General features: G+C 46.9%; 1 protein-coding gene across 1 annotated transcript in view; it reads right to left on the bottom strand.

The window, feature by feature from the left end:
* The window catches only part of LOC117347325 (dynein heavy chain 6, axonemal-like), a 2,502,256-nt gene that overhangs the window by 1,571,991 nt on the left and 917,936 nt on the right, over window positions 1-12,329 (bottom strand).

Here is a 12,329-nt window from a genome sequence, read left to right as displayed (position 1 = left end):
GCAGGGACTAGACGGGCTCCACCTGACCAGAAGGGATAAGAACGTCTTTGGACACTGACTAGCCCACCTGCTTCGTAGGGCTTTAAACTAGGTAAGTTGGGGGAGGGTACCCACTCAAATACTGGTGTGGTAAGTAACCATCCTGGTGGAGTAAGTTGCCACTCCATTTCTGAGTCTGAGGTAAGTACACACATGGCAAACAGTACTGTAGGAACCACACTAACTCAGGCAGGAAAATCACCATGGAGACCTAGCAAACATAAAGTATGGAGGGCTATGTACATTAATACCCACAGTTTAGGCAATAAAATTCTGGAATTAGAAACAGAAATGAGAAATGCCGACCCAGATGTGGTAGCAATATCCAAGACCTGGTTCACGGTGGGATATGGCTATACCGGGATACAACTTACTTCGTCGAGACAGAGAGGGCAAAATAGGAGGAGGGGTAGCACTATACACTAAAGAGGACATCAAAGTTACCAGGATCGCAGACATCAAGTACACCGGGGAATCCCTTTGGGTGAACCTGGCCAGGGGGAATGACAAATGCCTGTATCTTGGTGTTGTATACAGACCTCCAAGACAACAGGAAATCATAGATATAGAACTAATCAAAGATATAGAGACCATCACTCTGCATGGAGACATGTTATTGTTAGGGGACTTCAATATGCCTGATGAAGATTGGAACAAACTTTCCGCTATGACCAGCGGCAGCAGAAGGCTACTAACCTCCATAAAGGGAGCACTCAAACAGATGGTATTGGAGCCCACTAGGGATCAGGCGATACTGGACCTGGTACTCACCAATGGAGAAAGTGTCACAGAAGTTTCGGTAGGCGATAAGTTGGCTTCCAGTGACCACAACATGGTGTGGTTCACCTAAGGAAAGGATTCACTAGATCTAACACATCCACAAAGGTCCTCAACTTTAAAGGCACTAACTTCAAAAGCATGGGTGATTTTGTCTATTGGGTGCTGCAAAACCAGGCCGCAACTGATAATGTAGAGGTAATGTGGTCAGCTCTGAAATCTACAATACACGAAGCAACCAACCTCTATATAAAAACAGTAAGTAAACGGCGGAGAAACAATAAACCTCAGTGGTTCTCTGTGGAGATCTCAGACCTCGTAAAAAAGAAGAAAAAAGCATTTATCTCCTGCAAACAATCTGGGAAACGAGAGACTAAAGAAGACTATCTGGCCAAGTCTAGAGCTGTCAAAACAGCAGTCAGAGAGGCCAAACTCTGGATGGAAGAGAATCTAGCAAAAAGCATTAAAAAAGGGGATAAATCTTTCTTCAGGTATATTAGAGATAGAAAAAGGAACACAGATGGGATAGTGCGCCTTAGGAAACCAGACGGGAATTATGTAGAATCGGACTCCGATAAAGTCGAACTACTAAATGAATACTTCTGCTCAGTCTTTACCTGCGAGGCGCCGGGATCCGGTCCACAGCTGCAGACAAGGGGAAGCTCGGAAGACCCGTTTTGAGATTTTGAGTTTACGTCCAGCAGCGTCTACTATGAACTTTCAAAGCTCAAAGTGAACAAAGCCAAGGGACCAGACAAACTACCTCCCAGGGTGCTTAGGGAGTTGAGTGATGTCCTGGCGGAACCATTATCTGCACTCTTCAATCTTTCCCTACATACAGGAAGAGTCCCATTGGACTGGAAAACAGCTAACATCATTCCACTCCACAAAAAGGGATGCAGGACAGAGGCTGCAAATTACAGACCGGTGAGTCTCACAATGATAGTGAGTAAAATTATGGAAACACTAATCAAACACAAATTAGATACGATCCTGAATGATGAGAATCTACGAGATCCCCATCAACATGGATTTACAAAGGGAAGGTCCTGCCAATCCAATCTGGTCAGCTTCTTTGACTGGGTAACGAAAAAGCTGGATATGGGGGAGTCCCTAGATGTCGTGTACTTGGACTTCAGTAAGGCTTTTGATAGTGTCCCACACCGCAGGTTATTGAGCAAGATGAGTTCGATGGGATTAGGAGAAATGTTAACTGCATGGGTAAAAGACTGGCTCAGTGGTAGACTTCAGAGGGTGGTGGTGAACGGTACTCTCTCCGAAATGTTGGAAGTGATCAGTGGAGTGCCGCAGGGCTTGGTCTTGGGTCCAATCCTATTTAATATCTTTGTAAGGGACCTGGCTCAGGGGCTTCGAGGGAAAATTACATTATTCACCGATGACACCAAACTATGCAAGATAGTAGACAAAAGCACAGTGCCCGACTGTATGACGCAGGACCTACTCTTACTAGAACATTGGTCCTCAACTTGGCAACTAAGTTTTAATGCCAAAAAGTGTAAGGTCATGCACCTTGGCAGCAGAAATCCATGAGACCTTAGCAAGAACTGCAGCAGAACGGGACTTGAGAGTGATCATTAGTGAAGACATGAAGACTGCCAATCAAGTAGAGAAAGCTTCATCCAAGGCTAGACAAACGATGGATTGTATCTGAAGAAGTTTCGTCAGCCAGAAGCCCGAAGTTATAATGCAATTGTACAGATCCATGGTGAGACCTCATCTAGAATATTGTGTACAATTCTGAAAACCACATTATCAAAAAGATGTGCAGAGAATTGAGTTGGTTCAGCGAATGGCCATCAGGATGGTCTCATGACTCAAGGATCTCCCGTATGGGGAACGGCTGGGTAAGTTGCAGCTATACTCACTCGAGAAACGTAGAGAGAGGGGAGACATGATTGAGACGTTCAAATATGTCACGGGCCATATTTCTTAAAGGACCTACGGCGACAAGAGGACATCCGTTGAAACTCAGGGGTGGGAGATTTCATAGTGACACCAGGAAGTATTTCTTCACCGAAAGGGTGGTTGATCATTGGAATAGTCTTCCACTGCAGGTAATTGAGGCCAGCAGCGTACTGGATTTTAAGAGAAAATGGGATAAGCATGTGGGATCACTTCAAGGAAGAAATTAGGGGGTGGGTCATTAGAGTGGGCAGACTTGTTGGGCCGTGGCCCTTTTCTGCCGTCATCGTCTATGTTTCTATATTTCTATAATTTGGACATTATTCAAATAGCAAGGTAGCGCCCTGGACCCTACCACCCCGTTAAACAGCGATACCAACAAAGGCACAATCTCTACCTGTAAGATCTTATAGAACTCACCATGCATGCTATCAAGCCCAGGGGATTTAGCTAAAGCACAAGACTGGATTGCGCGCTCTATCTCCTCTGACGTGAACTCAGCCTCCTGGGACTCAGCCGAAATAGTCATAAGATTGTGGCCCGACAAATACAACTCCCCATCTAACCGGGGGCCAGCAGGAGTAGAATACAGCTGTACAAAAAAATCCCGAAATGCCCAATTAATATCCTTATCAACATGCACCACCGTAGATCCCCCCATCAGCAGGGTTGCAATACGTGAACTACCCCTCTATTGCACCAATTTCGCTAAAAGCTTACTACTTTTATTAGCAAAACGATAAAGGTGAAAGCGGTAATGACACAATAAAACAGGGGAACCAATTCCACAAAATCGAACAAGCAAGAGCAAAGTGGAAATGTCCAATCAGAATGGTGCACAAAAAAGTGTCTTTCAACTCATCTGATAAATCCAATGATCTTTATTCATCCAAACCAATTCAAACATCCAAAGCAACTCAACGACTCGACATGATCATGTTTCGGCCATCCGGCCTGCATCAGGAGTCTTAGGAGTCTTTGGGTATCAAATGGTCTTTAAAATAACAAGTGGACTAAAGTAAAATGGCTGAGTTGTTTTGCAGTGCTATAGATTTGGAGCAACGGCATGAACATTTTACTTTAGTCCACTTGTTATTTTAAAGACCATTTGATACCCAAAGACTCCTAAGACTCCTGATGCAGGCCAGATGGCCGAAACATGATGTCGAGTCGTTGAGTTGCTTTGGATGTTTGAATTGGTTTGGATGAATAAAGATCATTGGATTTATCAGATGAGTTGAAAGACACTTTTTTGTGCACCATTCTGATTGGACATTTCCACTTTGCTCTTGCTTGCTCGAAAGCGGTAATGATCCATAGACCGTTGGGCCTGTTGATGCAAAAGAGAATTAAGCGAGTACTGGGCCTCCAGTAACTGGGCCCAGTTAGAAAGAGCATGCATGTGGTCATAGCGACGACAGAGTGATGAAACCAAATGCTCCAAATGAAGCAGCTCTCTCTTGACGCGCCTTACGCTGAAAACTAACATAGGAGATAATTTCTTCCTGAAGAACAGCCTTAGCCATCTCCCAGACCAAGGATGGGGTGTCAAAGTGAGCCACATTAGTCTCCTGGAATAAACACCACTGAGCCACAAGATGATCATGAAACTTACTATCCTTGTAAAGATAACTGGGAAAACGCCACCCCCATGAAGTCCCCGCCAACCGATGGAATTGCCACTCAGCCGCCACCCACGCATGATCAGATATCTCGATAGGACTGAGCTTGGAATCAGTGATCTCCGCAACATAGAACATGAGAGTAAGATATAATCAATACAGGATAACGAGGCGTGAGCCCGCAAAACATGAATAAAATCCCTCTCAAGGAGATGTAAGGCTCTCCAGGTGTCCACCAGGTCCAAAGAGTCACACAGGATAGCAACACCAGTAGCAGGTTTATGAGATTCCCTCCGGATCCCCTTCGAGTGGTCCCAAAGGGGATTAGCCACTTTGTTGAAATCACCACCCACCACTATGGGGGTATCCCCATACACTGAAAGGAGATCCACCAGATAGTGAGAAAACCCCACTCCCAGGTTATTGGGGGCATACAGGTTACATAAAATATAAGGTTTAGAGTTCAAACTAATTGATGCAACAATATATCTACCCTCCGGGTCTCCAAGGGTGTCATGGACCACTAATTGAAGATGTTTACCCAGCAATAAAGCCACCCCAGCCTTTTTCCCACTTGGCTGGGGAATCCAGGACCTCACCCACCCACCAAGTGCAGAGCTTTGCATGTTCAGCGGCTGTCAAATGGGTCTCTTGTAAAAAAGCCACCTCAGCTCGGTTTCGTCGAAGCTGCCGAAGCACTTTTTGCCTCTTAATAGGGGAGTGAATACCCCCCACATTCCAAGAAAGCAGCTTAAGGGACATAAAAGTGAAACAAAAGAAAAATCCACAAAACAAAACTACACCTCCAAAAACAGAGAGGGTGCATCCTAGCTCGCTCCTCCCCTGAGTGTCAACCCTACGGAAGCCAGTAGCACCACCACAATACTCTAGAAAACCTTCCCCCTCACCCACCTTCCTCCAATCCATTCCACTTTCCCTCTCAGCGCCACCAAACCCAAACAGTCCCAAACCCCATCCCCCCCCAGACCCATGCCCCCCCAACCACCCATTTCCAAGAGGAAACCAATCACAACAACGCCTACCCCCTAAGATCATACAGAAAATACATTGATAGCATTTTAGCTGGATACATGGTAAACCGCTTAGGTCAGTAAAATGCAGGAGCGGTATATCAGATCTTAAATGAACATAAACAGCTCAAATAAAAGAAACATATCAGGAGGTTCCAGGTCCCACAGTAGAGAAAAGAAAAGAGAACAGCCTACCAAACCTATTCCGGCAGAGCCATGGTTAGGCCCAAGAGAGACAGCAAAGGAACCCCATCCCCCCACCTCCATTCTCCGCACAGCATTTACCTCAATACACATCAACAATCCAACACATAGACACACAGCCTTCCATCAAACTGGAAAAAGTGTAGGGGTCCCCAAAGTTCCAGGGACTCATTAGTGAACAAAGAAAAGTTATACAATACAATCTCACACGGCAAAGGCTGTGCCGGGACCCCCGCCAGGTAGGTCAGCACGAGATAAACAGGGCAAGGGAAAAAGACCCCTGTGATAGAGAGCAGAGTCCAGAGAAATAGCAAAAAGCTAGGGTCTCAATGACACATAGAAAACCCAGCAGTCAGCAGGGGAAACATCAGATAGAAACCAACACACCCCATCCAAACCCAGGGGAAGGCCGCCAAGGCTCTACCCAAGACTCCACAGCCCCAGAACTATGCTTTCCAGGACGCAGCTTGGGAATACAAGCTGTCGGGAGATGGGCAGCCGGAGTCCCAGTCCCATACCTGCTCTTATCAGCCACCCAGTCAGGACTCAACAAGCAGCCAACCACCCACAAACAGCCCCCTCCAAAATGCAACAAACAATAAAAGTCAAAAGTGAAATTAAAATATCCTGAAATTGTCCCACACCATCAAAAGGCATGCAGAGGCCAGCAATCCTTCCAAAGTCTCAAGGCATAGAAAAGACCTGTGCAGAAGTCCAATTGCTAAGCCAAGGCCAGCGTCCAACAACGGCCAAGTCCCCCACTGCAGGAAAACAGAACCCCTCAGGCAGGACCAGCAGTAGAGGAAACTCCACTAGTAGAAGGCACCTCTGCTCTACACGTGGCCAACATAGACTGCGCCTCCGCCACCGTTGAGTAGCAAGAAGTAACTCAATTGTACTGAATGTGGAGTCGGGCAGGATACAACAACGCAAATCTAATCTGCCAGGCAACCAATTGCGAGTACACAGGCGCAAATGCTCGATGTTGCAAAGCCACTTTACTCGAGTAATCCTGGAAACAGAGTACTTTGTGAGTCTGGAAAGTAAGTGTGCGGTTTCCACGTACAGCCTGCAGAATGGCCTTTTTATGGGCATAATTCAGGAGTTTGGCAATTACCACCCAGGGCCGGATGGAATGAGATAGTCTATGTGCCCGCTCAATGCGAATGGGGCCCAAATCCGCTGGCAAATGGACCGATGCAGCCAGGCAGGTTTCCAACTCTCCCCACAGGTCACGCTCCAGGATATCCTCTGGGAGCCCAATGAAACAGAGGTTCAACTGCCACAATCTATTTTCAAGATCGTCAATGCAGTCTTCCAATGCAGCGATGGTACTCTGGTGCCGGATCTGAACTTCCTCTACGTGGATCAGCCGATCATCTATCTCACCAATCTGATGCTAAAAAGCGGCAACCTCCTGCCCCAGATTGTCCAATTTAGCCTATACAGTCCCCAGCTTGCTTTCAATGGGGAGGAGGCATTTTTCCAGGATAAGTTCCATCGCCGCTGTGACCTCGGAGGTAATCTCCATTATCCTGGCAAGGCCACCCACAGAGGCCCCCGGACTAGTAGGTGCCGCCATCTTTGGGTCTCCCGGCTGGCCTTTGTCTCGCTCCTTCCTCATCAATTTCAGGGACATCCCCACCGGTCACCACTACTAAAATCGCTCACAGCACACAGCCACAAGTAAGCTGCCGAACGATCCAGATCACGATCCAAAAGAAGTGCAATAGAACAGTAAAAAGAGAGGGAGCCAAGAAAGGTAGCAGGAGAGACACCAGCTAGCATCCTCCCTGTTGCATGGCGTCACGTGATCTCTCACTGGTAGTTTTTTATTACACTAACCTCCTGTTTAACTAAGATGTGCTATGCGTTTTAGCGTTCGTGTAGCGCACATTAAATATATGCGTGCGCTAACCGCTAACGTGTCCACAGACTAACATGCACACATTAGTGTTTAGTGCGTGGTTAGTGCACACTAATATTTAGCATGCGCTAAAACGCTTAGCGCACCTTTGTAAAAGGAGCCCTACAATAGTGGTGCTAAGGAGTTTTCTTTTTAAGAATACGTATTATCATATGATTTTATGTAACTCTAAATACATATTTAGAATATCTTAGAAATTGTTGTAACTGAAATATATTTAAACTTCCTCGTACTTTGTAAACTTTCTTTAAGCCTGCTATGTTTCAAAGCCTAAGGAATTTAATTTGTTTGAAATAATCCTGCCTTCTAAGGGGATGAGATGATTAAGGATTGGAGATAGGAGTATTGACGTATTACAATTATATAAGCAACTACACAGCTCTGATTCTGTGGAGATCTTTGTCCACATGTATAGACAATTTGTCTCATGTGTTGATTTCCCTCATACAAAGAATAATTATGGGGTTATATTTTATGAAAATGCATATAATTAATTGGCATTTTAATTCTAATTTTAACCTCAAGTTTAATTTTGATATAAATTGAATAAATATTATTTTTATAGAAAATGCATACTTTGTGTGAGTTATTGGCATCAAATGGTACCATATGTTGAGCCGAAATTCAGAAATCATGCTCAGCAGCTTCCCTTACCAGTGGCAGAAGAAGATGCTGTAACTAACATCATCTCCTGCTGCCACGGGACCAATCTTGCAATGAGAGCCATGGGACTGGTACTGCAGCATCTCCTGCTGTCACTGGGAGGCAAATTCTAGGGAGGAGAGTGTGATGTAGTGGTTAGAGCTATAGCCTTAGCACCCTGAGGTTGTAAGTTCAAATCCACACTGTTCCTTGTAACACTTAGGGCTAGATTCACTAAGCAAACCGATCGTGTACCGATCGGTTTGCGAGCCCTTTACGACCAAATCTCTCTCCAACTCCATTCAGTAAAGGCAGTAGCAATCTGATCCCGATCCTCCCATGCAAATTAGCAAAACCCCATGCAAATTAGCCAAGCGATTGATTCATTAACAATTGCTTGGCTATTTTGAATTGGGTTTTACTATTGGCAAACCCGATTGCTACAGACCTGTCGGTAACTGAGTTACCAACAGGTCTGCAGGTATTTTGACAAGCCTGCCTGTCTTTTTTTTTATTCATTTGTTTCCATGGCACAGATATTTTGTGTGTGTTACACACACAAAATATATGCCCCCCCCCAAAAAAAAATGAAAAGACAGGCAGGCTGCCCTTCCCCGCACTGTGAGCCTGTAGTTTTAACCCGTAGGTTAAAGCAGATGCTCCCTGCTAGAAAAAAAGGAAAAAAAAAAGTCACAATGCCCCCCCCCCCATTGATGGCCCACACAATGCAGAAGGGATGCCAACTCCCTCCTGACATGTTAAACCCCTCCTGGCCTGGCTGGGCCAGGCCAGGCCCACCTCCCTCCCTGTTGCAAAATCTAGTCCAGCTGGGCCCAGCCCACCCACCACCAAAAATCAAACTGCAGGAGGGATGCCAACTCCCTCCTGCCACCACCACTCCGGACACCCCCTACCCAATCCAGGTCACCTTTTCACTCCCCTCCTCCCCGTACCTTTAACAGAGCAGGAGGGATGCTCAACCCCTTCTGCTCCAATGCCTCCTGCGATTAAAAAAATATATATATATTAAAAAGCCGGCAGAAGCCCTGACAGCAGTGACAGGAGGCTCTTTCAATCATCTCCATTTGCATGCAGGCGTTTAGTGAATTTGTCGGCCTGCACACAAACGGAAACGGATCTAGCCCTTAATCCTCTACTGCCCCAGGTACATTAGATAGATTGTGAGCCTGCCAGGACAGATAGGAAACATGCTTGAGTACCTGATTTGTAACCTGTTCTGAGTAGAGAATAACACGGGGGAAAAAATCTGTCCCCGTCACTGCACCGTCCCTGGCCCACCATCCTCTGCACCGCCCCGTCACCGCCGTTCCCTTCACCGCCCTGTCACCGTCACCGCCATCCCTTTCACCGCCCCGTCACCGCCACTGCCATCCCATTCACCGCCCCATCACCGTCCCCGTCTAGCACCCATCTTCTTCCCTCCGCTCCCCCATAGTCTGGCATCTGTCTTCTTCCCTTCCAGCGTCTTCTCCCCACTCTGCCTTCCACATTTCCTTTCAGGGTCTGTTCCTCTCTACCCTCTTTCAATGTCTGTTCTATTCCTTTCCACCACCACCCTTCCCTCCCTCCTTTACCATCTGTTCCTTTCTACCACCCTTCTTTCATATCTTCTATTAGTCCCCCCACCATCACTAGCAGTCTCTCTTCTCCCTTACCATGAGCAAATAGAACTTCTGAAAATTGTATTGCTGAGGCATTATTTCTAGTACGCCTTTTTTTCCAGATGGATAATGACATCAATTTTATAATTCTTACTGTCTGCTCTGATTTCATTCACAATTTGGTTTGTGTTTTGTACCTGAGGATTCCATGAGGCATTTAACCTTTTCCTGTCTCTTCTGTGATTTCAAGTTGATTCCTTCAATAATGGAGTCTCAAGGCAATAGCAGTTTTCTATTTTGGGCTCTTTTGACATTGTTTAAGGGATTTCTTGTACATTTGGTGCTGGTCTTCTTTGATGAGGTCACTTCAGAATCTATTTCCAAGGAAGAGAAACTTTTTCCCTTTCACCCCCTCCTTCCTTGTGTGAGCCGGAACACGCGGTCCCCGCAAGCAAGTAATTTTATATCGTTTTCATTCTATTCATTCATAGAAATTAAAGTCTAGATAATGCCAGTCACATAACAAAACATGATTTTACAAAAATAATTCCCTGCACAGTCAAGCCTGCAAGGATTACTAGATGTCTTTCAGCAGCTCCCCTCCCTCCCTCCCCCTTACCTTTGTGGCCAAGTCAAAATGATCTACCAACAATAAAATTTTAAAAACACAAAGCACGCTGTACGCAGAGAAAATGTTAATTATCATTTATATTCCGTGGGTTTTCAAAGAGGTCAAGGCAGATGACTTTATGCAATGTCACCTCAGTAACAACTATACAAAAATAGACTAATATTCCCCCTCCCTTTTTACTAAACTGCGATAGCGGTTTTTAGCGCAGGGAGCTGCGCTGAATGCCCCACGCTGCTCTCGACGCTCATAGGCTCCCTGCGCTAAAAACCGCTATTGCGTTTTAGTAAAAGGGGGCCATAGTGCAAAATATAGACAGCAGATATAAATTCTCAAAACGGACACATTTTGATCACTAAGTTGAAAATAAAATCATTTTTCCTACCTTTTTGTCTGGTGATTTCATGAGTCTCTGGTCCTTCTTCTGGTTCTTCTTCTTTCTTCACCTGCCCCCCCCCCCTCTTTCTTTCTCTCTCCCCCTGGCTCCCCTCTTTATTTCTGCCTTTCTTTCTCTCTCCCCCTGGCCCCCCTCTTTATTTCTGCCTTTCTTTCTCTCTCCCCCTGGCCTCCCTCTTTATTTCTCTCTCCCCCTGGCCTTCCTCTTTCTTTCTGCCTTTCTTTCTCTCCCTCTTGACCCCCTCTTTATTTTGCCTTTCTTTCTCTCTCCCCCTGACCCCTCTTTATTTCTGCCTTTCTTTCTCTCTCCCCCCTGCCCCCCTTTATTTTTTCATTTCTTTCTCTCTCCCCCTAGTCCCCACAAAGCCATCGTGCCAATTTCTCCACTTCCAAGATTCTTTCCCTACCCTCACCCCCAAGCCAGCAGCCGATTTCTCCCTGCTCCTTCCCCGATGTCCTGATGTCCTGAACTTCATCGGGCAGCAGCAGCATTCACAATTCACTGCTGTTGCCCGCTTCAGGCCTTCCTCTCTGTCGGGTTCTGTCTTCATGAAAACAGGAAGTAGGCAGGACCCGGCAGAGAACAAGGCCTGAAGCCGGCAACACAGCGAATTGTAAACGCTGCTGCTGCCCGAAGAAGGTAATGGAGCACCGAGGCAGACCGCTTCTCCCCCCTCCCAGCCGAACCCCCGCTGACCCACCTATCTCCCCCCCCCGTGAACCTTTCCGACCCTCCCAGCGAGAGCAGCAAACCTCCTTCGCGGCTTTCTCCTCCCTCTGCCGCGTCACTGATGACGTTATCAGTGATGCGGCAGAGGGAGGAGAAAGCCGACGCTACTGGAGGGAGGTTTGCTGCTTTTGCTGGGAGGGTCGGAAAGGTTCACTTGGGGGTGGGGAGAGATAGGAGGGTCAGCGGGGGTTCGGCTGGGAGGGGGGAAAAGCGGTCTGCCTCGGTGCTCCAAGGCCTGGCACCATTACCTTTTTTGCCCCTCCCCCCCCTTGGTACGCTACTGCTCTCCAGCTCTCCTTAGTTTGCCGGTTTTCTTTTTCGGCGACCGACACGCTTTCAAAGAGCCGCGCATGCGCGGCTGCTCAAAGTTCAATCTTCTGCTCTGCTGCAACTTCCTGTTTCCGGTTGGGTCAGAGCAGAAGATTGAATACTGAGCAGCCGCACGTGCGCGGCTCTTTTGAAAGCGTTCCGGTTGCCAAAAAAGAAAGCCTGAAAAGTAAGGTGAGGTGGAGAGAGGAAGCTGGTTAAACGATCGAGCCGGCATGTGGGTGGGCGGGTGGGGGCTGCGGGGACCGCACGATCCTTTATGCCTCACTGCGGTGACAAGACCATTCACCGCTCCACGGGGTGGTGATGGCCTTGTCCCCGTCCCCGCAGAGGCTGCTAATTTTCATTCCTCATTTTTGGCGGGTTACCCGCGGCTAAACGCAGTAGCCGCGGGTAAACCGCCACCGTGTCATTCTCTAGTTCTGAGCTCCTTTGTGAGGACGGTCTAAAAAATTAAATGA

Source organism: Geotrypetes seraphini, chromosome 1, assembly GCF_902459505.1.
Source record: "Geotrypetes seraphini chromosome 1, aGeoSer1.1, whole genome shotgun sequence".
Classification (NCBI taxonomy): domain Eukaryota; kingdom Metazoa; phylum Chordata; class Amphibia; order Gymnophiona; family Dermophiidae; genus Geotrypetes; species Geotrypetes seraphini.
This window is presented reverse-complemented; position numbering and strand designations above follow the sequence as displayed.